The sequence below is a fragment of the Triturus cristatus genome, chromosome 4_1 (assembly GCF_964204655.1).
Source record: "Triturus cristatus chromosome 4_1, aTriCri1.1, whole genome shotgun sequence".
NCBI classification, from domain to species: Eukaryota; Metazoa; Chordata; class Amphibia; order Caudata; family Salamandridae; genus Triturus; species Triturus cristatus.
In genome coordinates, this window is record NC_140585.1 from 55,891,872 (window position 1) to 55,905,182 (window position 13,311).

General features: G+C 42.2%; 1 pseudogene; it reads right to left on the bottom strand.

The window, feature by feature from the left end:
* Window positions 1-3,938: 3,938 nt before the first annotated feature.
* Window positions 3,939-13,311, bottom strand: part of LOC146839477 (uncharacterized) — a 115,412-nt pseudogene continuing 106,039 nt past the window's right edge.

The following is a 13,311-nucleotide window of genomic DNA, read 5'->3' on the forward strand; positions in this document are numbered from 1 at the left end:
GGACGTACAACTGAGGAAACTCAGGGAAACTAATTCACTCAGGGAATGCAGAAGGGCAATCCTTGAGTAGTATTCGTGTCCCTTCATTATCTAAACAAAATGAATACTCCACCCAACATTATTTTCTTTCGGTGAACCTCAAAACCCCCAAAGGATGGCAACCTATAGACGCCATGATTGATTCAGGAGCCACAGGGCTGTTCATGGACCTAGGTGTGGCCCAAAGCCTGGGACTCGGGTTATTGGCAAAAGACCACCCCGAGGAGGTTTTGGCTGTTGATGGAAAGAAATTAAGTACCGGCCCCATTGAATACCACACTACCCCTTTGGTAATGCAATGTGAACATGGCCATACCGAGACGGTGTGGTTCAACATACTTCAGGCTCCGCAATACGGAGTAATACTGGAGCTCCCATGGTTAAGATTGCATAACCCTGCCATTGATTGGAAGGAAGGTAAGGTGAGGTTTAGCGGGTCCTGGTTCAAGGCTCAATGTATGGGTATAGGTCAGGAAACAGAGGTTACCTTGCTCTCCTCTTATAGCTTAGTGACGGCTGCCGAAACGGATGTCCAGCTTCCCTCTTGGTATTCGGAATATCAGGATGTTTTTTGTGAAAAGCTGGCAGACACATTACCCCCTCATCGGCATTACGATTGCCGCATAGACTTGGTACCGGGGGCTTTGATACCCTGTGGACGTTTGTATGCATTAACAGAGGCAGAGAACACACACTTGAGGGAATATTTAGACAAATACCTCGATAATGGGTTTATCCGTCCTTCAAGATCCCCTGCGGCCTCTCCTCTCTTTTTTATCCCTAAAGCCAACGGCGAAAAGAGAGCATGTATAGACTATCGCGCCTTAAACGATATTACGATAAAGAACAGATACCCCTTACCATTGATACCTGTATTATTAGAACAGGTCAAAACAGCAGTTATATACACTCGGCTTGACTTAAAAGGGGCGTATCACCTAGTTAGGGTACGAGAGGGGGACGAATGGAAGACTGCCTTTCGTACACGTTATGGTCTGTATGAGTATACGGTGATGCCCTTCGGCCTGTGCAACGCCCCCACTGCCGTTCAATACTTCGTGAACGAGGTGTTGCGGGAGTTCTTGGACAGGTTCGTAGTGGCATACATCGATGACATCCTCATTTACTCTTCCTCTGTTGAGGAGCATCGGGCACATGTCTGTCAGGTATTTGAGGCATTAAGAAGAAACAACTTATATTGTAAGCTCAGCAAATGTGAGTTCCATGTGGATAAGGTGGAGTTTCTGGGGGTAATGCTGACACCCACCGGGCAAGAGATGTCCGATAGAAAATGGTTGAAAGAACATCCTCAATGGAGAATCCACAAAGGCCTCCCGATGAAAGGCAACCAATTGCTTGTGCCAAACCAGTCCTTGCATGAGGAGGTATGGCATATGTGTCACTCTAAGCCCAGCGCTGGCCATAATGGTGTCAGAAAAACACTCGACAGAATCTCACGACAATTCTGGTGGCCCTCCGTAGTGAAAGACACCACGGACATGGTACGGCGCTGTGAGACTTGTGCTAAGGCCAAAACAGATCACAGGAAGACCCAAGGGCTCCTGCAACCCCTACCCACACTTTTGAAACCGTGGGATACCATATCCATATACTTTATATTGGGTCTTCCAAAGGACCAAGGCTGTACCTCCATAGTGGTAGTGGTAGACAGCCTCACAAAAATGGGACACTTCATCGCATGTGCCAAAGAACCAACTGCAGGGCAACTAGCCAAATTACTTCTGGTCCACATAATAAGATTACATGGACTTCCGGCAAATATCGTTTCAGATAGAGACCCTCAATTTACAGCTAAGTTCTGGAAGGAGTGGTGTAAGGCGTTACATATGAAGTCGTCCAAATCCACTAGCTTCCACCCCCAATCCGATGGGCAAACGGAGCGACTAAACCAAAATCTAAGGTGCTATGTCAAAGACAATTCGGATTCCTGGGTGGAATGGCTCTGTTTGGCCAAAGTGGCCTGCAATAGCGCCAAGCATCCATCTACGCAGTACACACCCTATTATAGCAACTATGGCATTCATCCCCGTTTCACCTCATTGATCCACCCCGCGGTGGTGCCTGATGTACCTGAAGTCGGTACCAGAACCAAACTCATCCAAAGTATCCTACAGAGCACTTACAAAAACTTAACTAAAGCAAAAATAACCTACAAAAACATGGCGGATAAGTTGCAGTAGGGGTCTAGTTATTTTTTGGGCATTTCATTTTTATCTTTTGTAGGCAGAAAGGTTGCTTAGATAAGTATATTTTCTCCATGTTACTTACATTTGCACTATTAATTAACTATACTATATGGCCTAGTCTGACCACCGGCTATCCCACCAGTACAATTCATTGGGTATATGAAACAACAGTTTCTGTGGTATGTGTTACTAAATATCATTTAGCCCGGAGATGTCATTGGATTAAATTAAAAATGTTTGTTTTACTTTGCTTTTTTAATGTATTTCACGTTTTGTTCTGCAAAGAGTGTACTTTGGTGGGGTAATAATATTTGATGCCTTGGGAAGATGTGTGTTGTAAAAATGTTATAGCTCATTTAATCTTGATTTTTGGCATTGCTGAATTAATGCTGTGTTCTCTGGGTTACCATACATTCTTTGTCTGGCCGGTGTGTGTGTGTGTGTTTGCTATAGGCCACCATTTGTCTTTGTTCTCCGTGCTGTGTGGCCGGTGACCACACAGCACAGCCTTGGAGAACGGCACACTGGTTTTATACAACACATCATACAAATTACTGGTTGTAGTATGCCACTCAGAGAGGGGTTTCCCTTTTAAGGATATAATTTGTTTAGTTTAGAACTTGTTGCTGTTAACATGAAAGTAAAGTGAGTTTGACCCTGGAGCAAACCCCTGTAGTGCGTTATGTATAAGGATGGGTGTGCTGAAGAGCAGTCTTGTTGCTGTTCCTCACTGGCTGTGTGGTGGTGGTGGTGGTGATGATGGTGGGCAGCAGGAAAAACTTCCCAGACTCAGCACTTTGTTAAAATGACCTCGGTGGAAAGCATTAGTTTTTACTATCTTTGGCTACTGAAGATGTATCCTTTCTTCTGATGTGCATATTATATTGGTGAACTCCTTCAATTAAGCAAGGCTGGGCCATAAGAACACTGTGTATTTGGCAGTTCCAGCAACACAAAAGCACCTTACAGATGATTCAGAATCCTACGATCTATCTTATTTGTGGTCTGAGGACATCCCAACGGCATCACAAAGATTCAATGTTTGCTCATGAGGCAGCACATACTTTTTATGTCCATTCATTGACCGGCAGTTTATACAACAGGTGTTTCTTTTTACTTGTAAACACAAACCTGAATATCATTTATGTCAAAAATCTGTATCATTTGTGTTCCTTTACTTCTGAATCCAGATTTATTTTCCAGTGCCAAGGTTCAAGAAATGTAAAGCAGGGAGTCAATAGTTCTGGACTCTAAGAGCTGGAATTCTTTACTGCTCAAGATTCAATCTTTACCTAACCATCAAGCTTTCAGAAACCTATTCAGAACTAAACTTTTCAACAGCTCTCTCTCCGATCAATAATTCTGCCATCATGCACTGATTCTGTCCTTTCACCAGTTAGGAGTTGGTTGGGTGATTCTTTGTAAATAAGACACGTCTAAAATATATTCATATACAATTAATCTCACCGTGAATCATTTACATAGTCAGTGGTGAGCCAGCAAATTTCCCAAGAGTCCAGCTTGATATTGGACACCACTAAGGAAGTGCCACTATGGTGGGTGCTTTTACATATGCATGTGATGATCGAAATGAGCATCATTTTTTCCCGCGTCAGGGTTTCGGAGGTAAATGTTGTGGACTGCAAGCATTAACTCTCAGAGTTACAGGTCACATTTTCTTACTTTGACTTCTTGTGCCTTTGGACGTTGTTCTCTAGCAGCTGTCATTAAACCAGTTGTCGCACAAAATGGCCAAACACCAAAACCAGCGACAAATATTCTCCAGTCTATGCTTGTTAAACTTATTTAAGTGTGTTGTTTTTATAGGTGTTATCACTAATCCCTGTAGTTAGCTGAAAATCCTTTCTGCAACTACTTCCAAATCCACTGCAATGGTATGGTTTCTCCCCTGTATGTGTTTGCTGATGTGTTCGTAGAACTGATAATCGACTAAAGCACTTCACACACTCACTGCACTTGAATGGCTTTTCCCCTAAGTGTGTTCGCTGATGATTTTTTAATGTTGAAGGGTCACTAAAACTATTTCCACATTTACTGCAGTGGTATGGTTTCTCCCCTGTGTGTGATCGTTGATGTCTTTGGAGTTGTGATAACTGACTGAAATTCTTCTCACATTCATTGCAATCGTATGGTTTTTCTCCTGTGTGTGTTCGCTGATGATCTTTTAGGAGTGCTAACTGACTAAAGTTCTTCACACATTCATTGCATTTGCACGTTGCTTCTCCTGTGTGTGTTTGTTGATGGCTCTTTAGTAGTGATGACAAACTAAAGCTCTTGCTGCATGTGTTTGATTCTTCTTTCTTGGTTAGTGTCTCTGGGTCGGCTTTAGAATTGTCTGCTTCCCATGACTGTGTTTCCTGAGGGGCTAACATGGTTGATAAAGCACTTGTGTTATTCTCACATTCTCTGTAAATGTGTGGTATGTTGGATGCTTGATTTCAGATTTCACAACGAAATACAAGACTCACCAACGACATATATTAGAATTGTGGCAAGTAAAGCTTCTTTGTAGGTGGTTATGTCTTTAGATTGTATAATGGTTTTGCATGTTTATGGGTAAAGATTAGTCTTCCTTCCGGTCGATGCAAATTGGGACAGTCTGTTGTAGATCAAAGACTCTCTCTTTCCTTTATCCTTCAGTTGTCTGGCTCCACTCCATTGTGCTTTTCTCTCGCTCCTGTGGTTTAGCCAGAAATAGTTTACAATATAACTAGCGCACTGAATGGTGGTCTGCCATCATTAGAGGAAACAGAGCAATGCTGTATCCACCTCACACCGATCTAATGATCAAAGCTTTGAGACTTGTTTATACAGGCAGTAGTTAGTTATTGTTGTTGTGTTATATTTCTAGAGGTCATTTCTTCGTCTTGTGGTGTGGAGGTGCACAGCTCAGGTTCTTACATCCACTGAATTGCTCTTGACTGCTTCTTCCAGGATCTATCAGTTTATGTTCAGGTTCCTCAGTCACTGACTGTGCAGCTCTTTACCTGAATATTGGAGCTCATTTTTTCTGATGGCTTTTTGGAGATTTACACGATTATTGTCATTATTCATAATCATTTGTGCATTCAAGGCTGGTTTCCTGTTGGATGTAAAGAGATTTATCACTAAATGGAAATGTAAGAGAATGTAAATACACAATATTTAAATATTTGTAAAAGACATCTCTTCTTTACCATTTTTTAAAGTAACCAAGAGACATTTCACCATACACAGATATTTAACTAAATGTTCTATTGAACATGCCACATCTTAATTCAGAAAAGGAGGTGATTTACCAGTGTTTACAGAGTAACTTAGTAAAGAAAGGGCACTCACGGAGCACCCATTCGCTAGAGGTATAGCTTTAGGAAGACGCACATGGTCAAGATTTCATTTAAACAAGAAGACATTGTGGAAAAAGAGATGAATCAGGATATGCTGCTTCAGTTTTACGAAGTGTATAATAACGGTAACTCTTCAGGAAGAATATGACAAAGGAAACTCTTCAAGATGTAATAAAGGTAACACTTCAGGAAGTATATAACAAATGCAGCTCCATTCACACTGTTCTTGACAATACTTTCCTGTTCACACAGGATCAGCTGAAGTTCCAACTCCTGTCTTTACTTTTCTGTTTGTTAAGTTATCTTTGCACTTACCTGGGGTTGGTCCAATCATTTGTGGGAAGATTGCAGCATTTATAATAGAGATTCAATCACTGCCAGTGATATACCGTCGATATCCCTGCTGCCAAGAAGTGTGTGCTTTTTGTCTTTTTCTACCTTACCATGGTATCTGACTTAATGTCTTACGCTTGCTTTAACTCGTCTAAGAAGTGGTCAGACGGACGCGCGCTGCTCCCGGAAGACATACAACTATTTTGTCATCACTGAATATTTAGTCAAGGCTCCCAACATGTGACTCCAACCAGCTGCTGGATGTCAATTGAGCCCATAGATGAGACTCCAACCGGCTGGTGGAGATTGTTTTGATCTCTGTAGAAAGACACCTGGAGCCAGGAGGTATTCTTAAGTCTTCTTTATTCAGTCTCCAGTTCAGGTTACATCTGTCTCTACTCCAGCCAGCCTAGTGTGGTACCAGCCCCACCAGGAGCAGCCTCCCTAGCTGCTCAGCCCATCTTCAACTGCCAACACTCATCCACTCAGACACCCAGGCATTCCATGCATCACTGGCACACCAACATTCTATGACCATCTGACGCTCTGGCTGAGCAGCTAGTGGCAGCAGGGCTGGACTACATGTTATACAATTAAGTAGGGTATAACAGAGATCCTCTGAGCAACAGTGATATTGCAGTTAGGAAGAACTCTCCTCATTGCGGCACTACTACTGAACTTGAACATTAGAGAAGTTTAACCATGGAAATGATTCACGCCTCCAAATTCCTGATCTCATTCATTGAAGAGTCTGCTTTGTGGCTGTCCACTCCTCCGTTCACAGTCCTGAGGAAGACCTCCTCTGATGCATACCAGTGTGCGCTGCTTCCAGGGTCGAAACGTCAACATCTTGATCACGATTTGATTCATCAATGGGTCTCGCATTCCATGTGTAAAATCATATAGGACAATACTTGAAAGATTTTTTTTCTTCCTTTTTTCATGTCACCAATGTATTTGTCATGTATATAGTGTACTGTTCATTTCACTATTCACTATATGTCACTCTCTCACGACAGTCACTCATTGTCTTCCTGCAATTTAATTTGTATTTGTGACAACCAGCGGTATTCAATACCCTTTACAATATATGATTAAATCTATTTCTCGTGTTGGTGTGTTCGTTTCTTTGTATGTGCTATAAATACTCTTTGGTTCGTTAAAGTAAATATATTACTCTAAGCAATTGTATAAACCCGATAGAACCATTTGTTCTATTTAATTCCGTTTGCTGCCAGCATGATACTCTGTGTGTGGTTGGGGCGTTGGCAGAGTGGGACAAGATGTCCGTTGCTTGAGGGTGAGTGCAGCATTTAAACCTTTGGGCATTTCTTAAATTCAGCTTTACCTTATTCCGTGTTCATCACTTTCCATACTCCTGTCACGTGGGTGCTAGAGTCATTGTCGACATCTTTTGTCGACATCTTTTAGTTAGCATGAGCCCGGTAGTATGTACCAACCCCGAACCTAGATGTCTTCAAGATAAAATGTGAGGCCGCCGAATTTTGTAGAAAGTTAAAACTCAAAGCCTTTTTCTCGAATAAAGATACTGAGAAAAAAGTAGGTGATACATCATTACGCCTCAAATCCACCTTCTGCCCACTAAATCACCAAGTTCCCATTGAGCTCCAGACATTTGAACAAGCCATAATGAAGGAAATCGGTGAACTGACAGAATCTACAAGAAAACCATTCATGAATTTAACAAGAGCTGAAAAACAAGCTCTGGAATCCTTGAAAAATGCCAAAGACATGATAATAAAACCAGCAGACAAGGGAGGAGGAATCGTCTTAATAAGTAAGGAAGGCTACAATCAACAATGCCTGAACCTACTATCCGACGAGAAATTCTACACTATTATTACAACAGATCCGACTGCAAGACTACAACAAACAATCAAGATCATGGTAGAAAAAGCCGAAATCAACAGGTGGATATCACAGAACGAAGCAGATTTCCTGAAGACTACATCCCCAAGAATACCATACTTCTATTCTCTCCCTAAGATACATAAAGAGAGGAGACCACCCCCAGGCCGCCCAATTGTGTCAGGCATTGGGTCTGTCCTAGAGCCTCTCTCACAATTTGCGGACCACTTCTTAAAACCTTTGGTTCAACAGACACCAACTTACCTGAAGGATACACGCGATCTATTGAACCTTTTGAAAAATGAAATTTACACTTCAAAAACAATGCTCCTAGCAGGTTTTGATGTAGCGAGTTTGTACACCAGCCTGCCTCAGCAGAAAACTCTCGAAACCCTCGAAACAATACTTTTTGATCAAGACTGGACATACCAGACTCCACGACATTTCGTATTGCAATGCTGCACCCTGGCGCTCACTGAGAACTACTTCGAGTACAAAGGGAAACTATACCATCAACGACACGGAACATCTATGGGGAGCACATTTGCGCCGAGCGTAGCGGGACTATACGTAAGCACCTTTGAAAAAATCTATATACAAAATGCAAGGAATCCATATCAAACTCACATCCGTTTTTGGAAACGATACATTGATGACATCATAGTGATTTTGGAAGGTGATCAAGAAAGCCTGAGGAAGTTCCACCAATGGATGAATGAACAAGATGAATGTTTGAGATTCACTTATACAGCTAATGACACACAGTTGGATTTTTTAGATCTCACGATTTACATTGAAGAAGACACCATCAAGACACAAACTTTCTTCAAACCGACTGCCAGAAACAGCCTATTATCATTTAACAGTTTCCACCGTCATCCGTTAAAAGAAAACCTACCATACAGCCAGTTCTTAAGGCTGAAGCGTAACTGCAGTGATTTAACGGAGTACAAGAAGCAAGCAAATGACCTTAGCCAAAAGCTTCTCAAACGAGACTATCCAACCAAAATAATATCTAAATGCAAAAAAAGGGCGAGAAATCAGCCAAGGGATTGTCTACTGGAAACAATGCAGAGAGATCCTACAGATGATACACCTACATGCGTGACAACCTACAGTACAGCGAGCAATGCTGTAAAGAAAATAATCAACAAAAATTGGCGGATTTTGACCTCAGGTACTTTAAAATGGCATAAACCCAGGTTTGCCAACAAAAGAACAAGGAACATAAAAGATACCTTGGTACATACTCGACCACCCCTTCCTTCCCCAAAAACGATCAACACCCTGTGGGACTTACAACCAGTCACAGGTCATTACCCTTGTGGACAGTGCTCAGTATGTCACCTAACTACATCAACAAAGACTATCCAACTAACACCAAACCTCAAGTGGACCATAAGACAACACACAAACTGTAATACATCCTTCGTTATCTACATGATCACATGTCCCTGTAACCTTAGATACATCGGAATGTCATGCAGGAAAATCAAAGTAAGAATTTGCGAACATAGAAGTAACGTAAAATGTAAACGAGAAACCACAAAGATGAGCCGACATTACATTGAACAAAAACACTCAGTGGATGATTTGAAATGGATTGTAATTGAAACACTACTAGGATCAAAGATTAATGCTGAAAAAATCCTATTTGAAAGAGAACAAAGATGGGTACACCGTCTATGTACAAATACCAAAGGATTGAACGATAACATACCCTGGTTAAGTTTCAAATAACTTCTCTGAATGATCTTGACTCTCTACACCCACAACGTGAGGAGCCCTTCCTGAACTAAGTCAGACGTACTTTCATTCTATACCTATGATGCGATGGACAATATTCTGCTTTATACGAGATAATCAAAACATTTTGACGCCAACTTGCTTTCACCATTTTTAATGCAACAAGATAACTATATCCACATGATTAGAACTTCTAAAGGCTTTGTTGTCAAAAAACGAAGTGTACAAATACATCACTATTACACATAAAAACACCTACACTTTTTAAAGTAAACCTTTGTATTTACAGTCCTTTTTCAAGAAAAACCTTACTTTAGTGCGCAAAACACGTCACACACAAAGTGAGTCTTTCTTCGATTGAATGACGTGTATAGTCCTTCCTCGATTTTCATCAAGAGAGCACAAAACGGCAAGAACACGGGATCTCGTTCAGTACGAGCCCTGCAAGCCAGCGTCAGCACAAGTTGTGCATAGCCCGCAAAGGAGGTACGATAGAGGAATCCTGTAAACAGCAACCAGCCCTGCAGCCTTCAACAACTACACGGTATTTCAAACCTCCCAACCCCTACCCATCCCAGCCCTATCCCGTTTTTAATTACAGGCTACGCGCTTACGGTGGCAAGGCAGCAGCCGCAACACGGATGCGCCTAAAGGTAACTCACGATGTTTTCTGTTCCTTTTCTGTCTCAAAGTATTAAGGGATACTTAAAGCTTGTAAACATACCGCTTATATGATTAACAATCTTTACGATGTGACGTGTTATTCTAATGCCAAATATTTCAGTTGAACATTTCCAGACCACTCCACTGCAATAACTTCTATTGTGATAGCGAGATCTATATACTATTTCTCCTCGCACCCAGCTCTCTATTCAAGTTCTTTGTGCTCAACTTAAATAGTAAACGGATACGAACTTTTGTGATCGCTCTCTCTAAATACAGTGAAGATTTGCCATTTTTGACATTGCTTTACAGTACAGTATTTTAAAGAATTGCCATTTTTTACAAAGATATCTGCTTTATAATCACCCTGATTGGTGTGCATTTCATTGTATTGTCTCTTTTATTTTATTTCATTTTACTTTATTTGTTCTTCCTTTCTGTAGGAAAAGAATAACCTTAAGATACTGATAGAGCCTTAGTTTATGGAAACAACCATAAACTTCCCCTTTTTTTGAACTGGATACTACCGGTTCACACATTCACTAGGTCCTGAAGAATGCCCAACGACCCCCTCCAGGGGCACTAGAGGGGCAGAAACATGTCGACCATTTTTTGATTTGGACACCATAATGTGCTGGGGTTACATAATTTGACCTACTGCACCACTATTTTAAATTTTTAAGAGTCTACCAACACACCTGACAGAATAAATTTTGTTTTTTGAGGGCAGTGTCGGTAAGACATTTTTAACGTCAACTTATCACTTTATTTTGCACCTTTTTGCACCAATATCTCTGATCACTACTGCGAATTAGCGGTTCCCTCCTGGTGGAGGAAGCATAACACACAAGAGACCCAATGATAATGCTGACACGTATTCATAAGGCGGAGAACCAAGATAAACCGCCAACACCACCAAAAATACGTGATTGAGGGTTCTCATAATACCTATTTAGGTATTAGTGGTTTAGATAACGACCTAAAAGACCCCTATTTCCAGTTACAAGTGATCCATTCCCTTATGATTCATGATATACAATTAGGAAGAAGAATGGATGACTGCTCCTTCTAGCTCCCTTTTTTGATTATAAGATATTGGTGTACACCGTCTCTTATTTCCGCAGCTGATAAGGTCACTTAGTGCATGGGTGCTACCACTTTGACCCTTTACAAGCGGGGGTGGGGTGAAGAGCCTTAGAAAGCAAACCACCTGGACGTTGCCTGCCTTGGGGAGAAGATGAGGGTCCAGGTGTCAGAAGATATCATAGAGGCAGAGAAGCAAAATCGTCAGTCTCTTTGCAGAAAAGTAAAGGATTTTGAATATTTCTAAGGTTAGGAGGCATAGAATTACATAGGGTCGGAGCTAGGACATGGAAGGAGTAACCTCCTGTTCTGGCTCGGCTGTGGCGAGGGATGTGGATGCACTGACAGAGAATAGTATTCTGAGGGCATTGAAAATTGCATCTAGGCAGCTAGGCTGGGTGCTCCTTGCTTGCATAGGATTTTGTGAGAGATGCATAGGGCTTTGAACTTTGAGCGCTTTCCAATAGGTAGCCAATGGAGCTTGCTCAAAAGTTGGGAAGCAGAGCTGAATTGGTTCAGAATAGATTTCTTTGAGCCCAAATAGAGACCGCAATATTCACTTCACCTGCAGAGCCATCAATTTGGGGAACAAAAGTGACAACAGATCATGTAGAGGTAGGTTGAATGACACTCTACTGACGCAATGCCAAGACCCCTGGAAATCAGAGACAGGATGGTACACATGGATAGAAGGTAAGAAGAAACTCAGTGTAGTCAGGTAGCTGTCAGTGTATTCCTTGTGTTTTAGGGGGAAAGGGACAATGCCCGTGGGGGGGGGGGGAGGAACAGCAAAATGCAAGAGTATAACCTATAATAATGATATCCAGTGGGGCACCTCCACCATGATGAACTGATACTGGTAATCGGCGCCCATGCCTACAGCCAGCTCGTCACAGACTGGAAAGGGGTTTGCTCACTGGTCACCCTCTACACGGCAACATTGGTCATACCCGGAGTAATATTTCTGCACTGCATCACCATCCCATCAGCAAAGGCACCCCGCTTCTACACCAAGTACGCAGAAGATGGTCAGCTGGGTACTTTGGTTTGGACAGATTCAAGACATTTCTGAAGTGTTCTGGCTCTTCACCGATGCGCAAATAGGTGTAGGAGGTTCAACCCGCTTCTTCACCGTGCAAACCAAGGCCTACACTCGGTGGCTGCAGATCACCAGGTGGGAACTGCTGAAAATGATAAACACCACCGAAGATGGCCTCAACAGAAAGAAAAAAGGCGCACCATCTTACTCCTGGTGATGCAGCACCGGTATGTGTTGGACTTAATGAACACAATGGAAGGGTGTGTATGCGCCAAGATAGGTACAACCTGCTGTACGTTCATCCCCATGAAAAACCTATACAAAGGCACACTGTCAACCTACAGCAGGTCATGATTAAAGAAGGTGGTGCCCCAAACATAGAATTGTTCACAGGTTTGTTTATGGATCGCAGACTTATGCAAAGCCTTGTTACCAGTGGTTGTAATCTTGCTCTTGCTGTGATGCAACCTACAACTAATATGTGGCTGTGTGAAGAAGGCTACCCAGAAAACAGGGGAATACACCTGATTAGGACAGCCAATGCCAGGGGAAACGCTCGTACCACAAGCCAGAAAGAGGAACCGTCCATGCTCAAGACACTCAATTAGATGGGGGAATGTTAGCTTCGGATTAATTTATAGAAAGATCCCGCTCTTAGGAGTCCAGCACACCACAGAACAACTGTTGCCTGCGCTACCTAAATTTACCATAAAACACTTGTTACGGTTTCAGAGTGACACTTTATCCGATCAACATAACACAGCCCCCTCTGTTCACCCCTAGCACTTCATGTGATGGAGACACCAGGGGCCAGATGTACTACCATGACAATTTGTGACTTGCGAATTGCGCTCGATTGGAAGTTGCAATTTGAGAGTCGGAAAACGCCATGTACAACAGTGTCTGAGACACTGTTAGCGATTCCCAATGGGGTCACAAATTGTATGCCTCATGAATATTCATGAGGCACTCGCAAATTGCAACC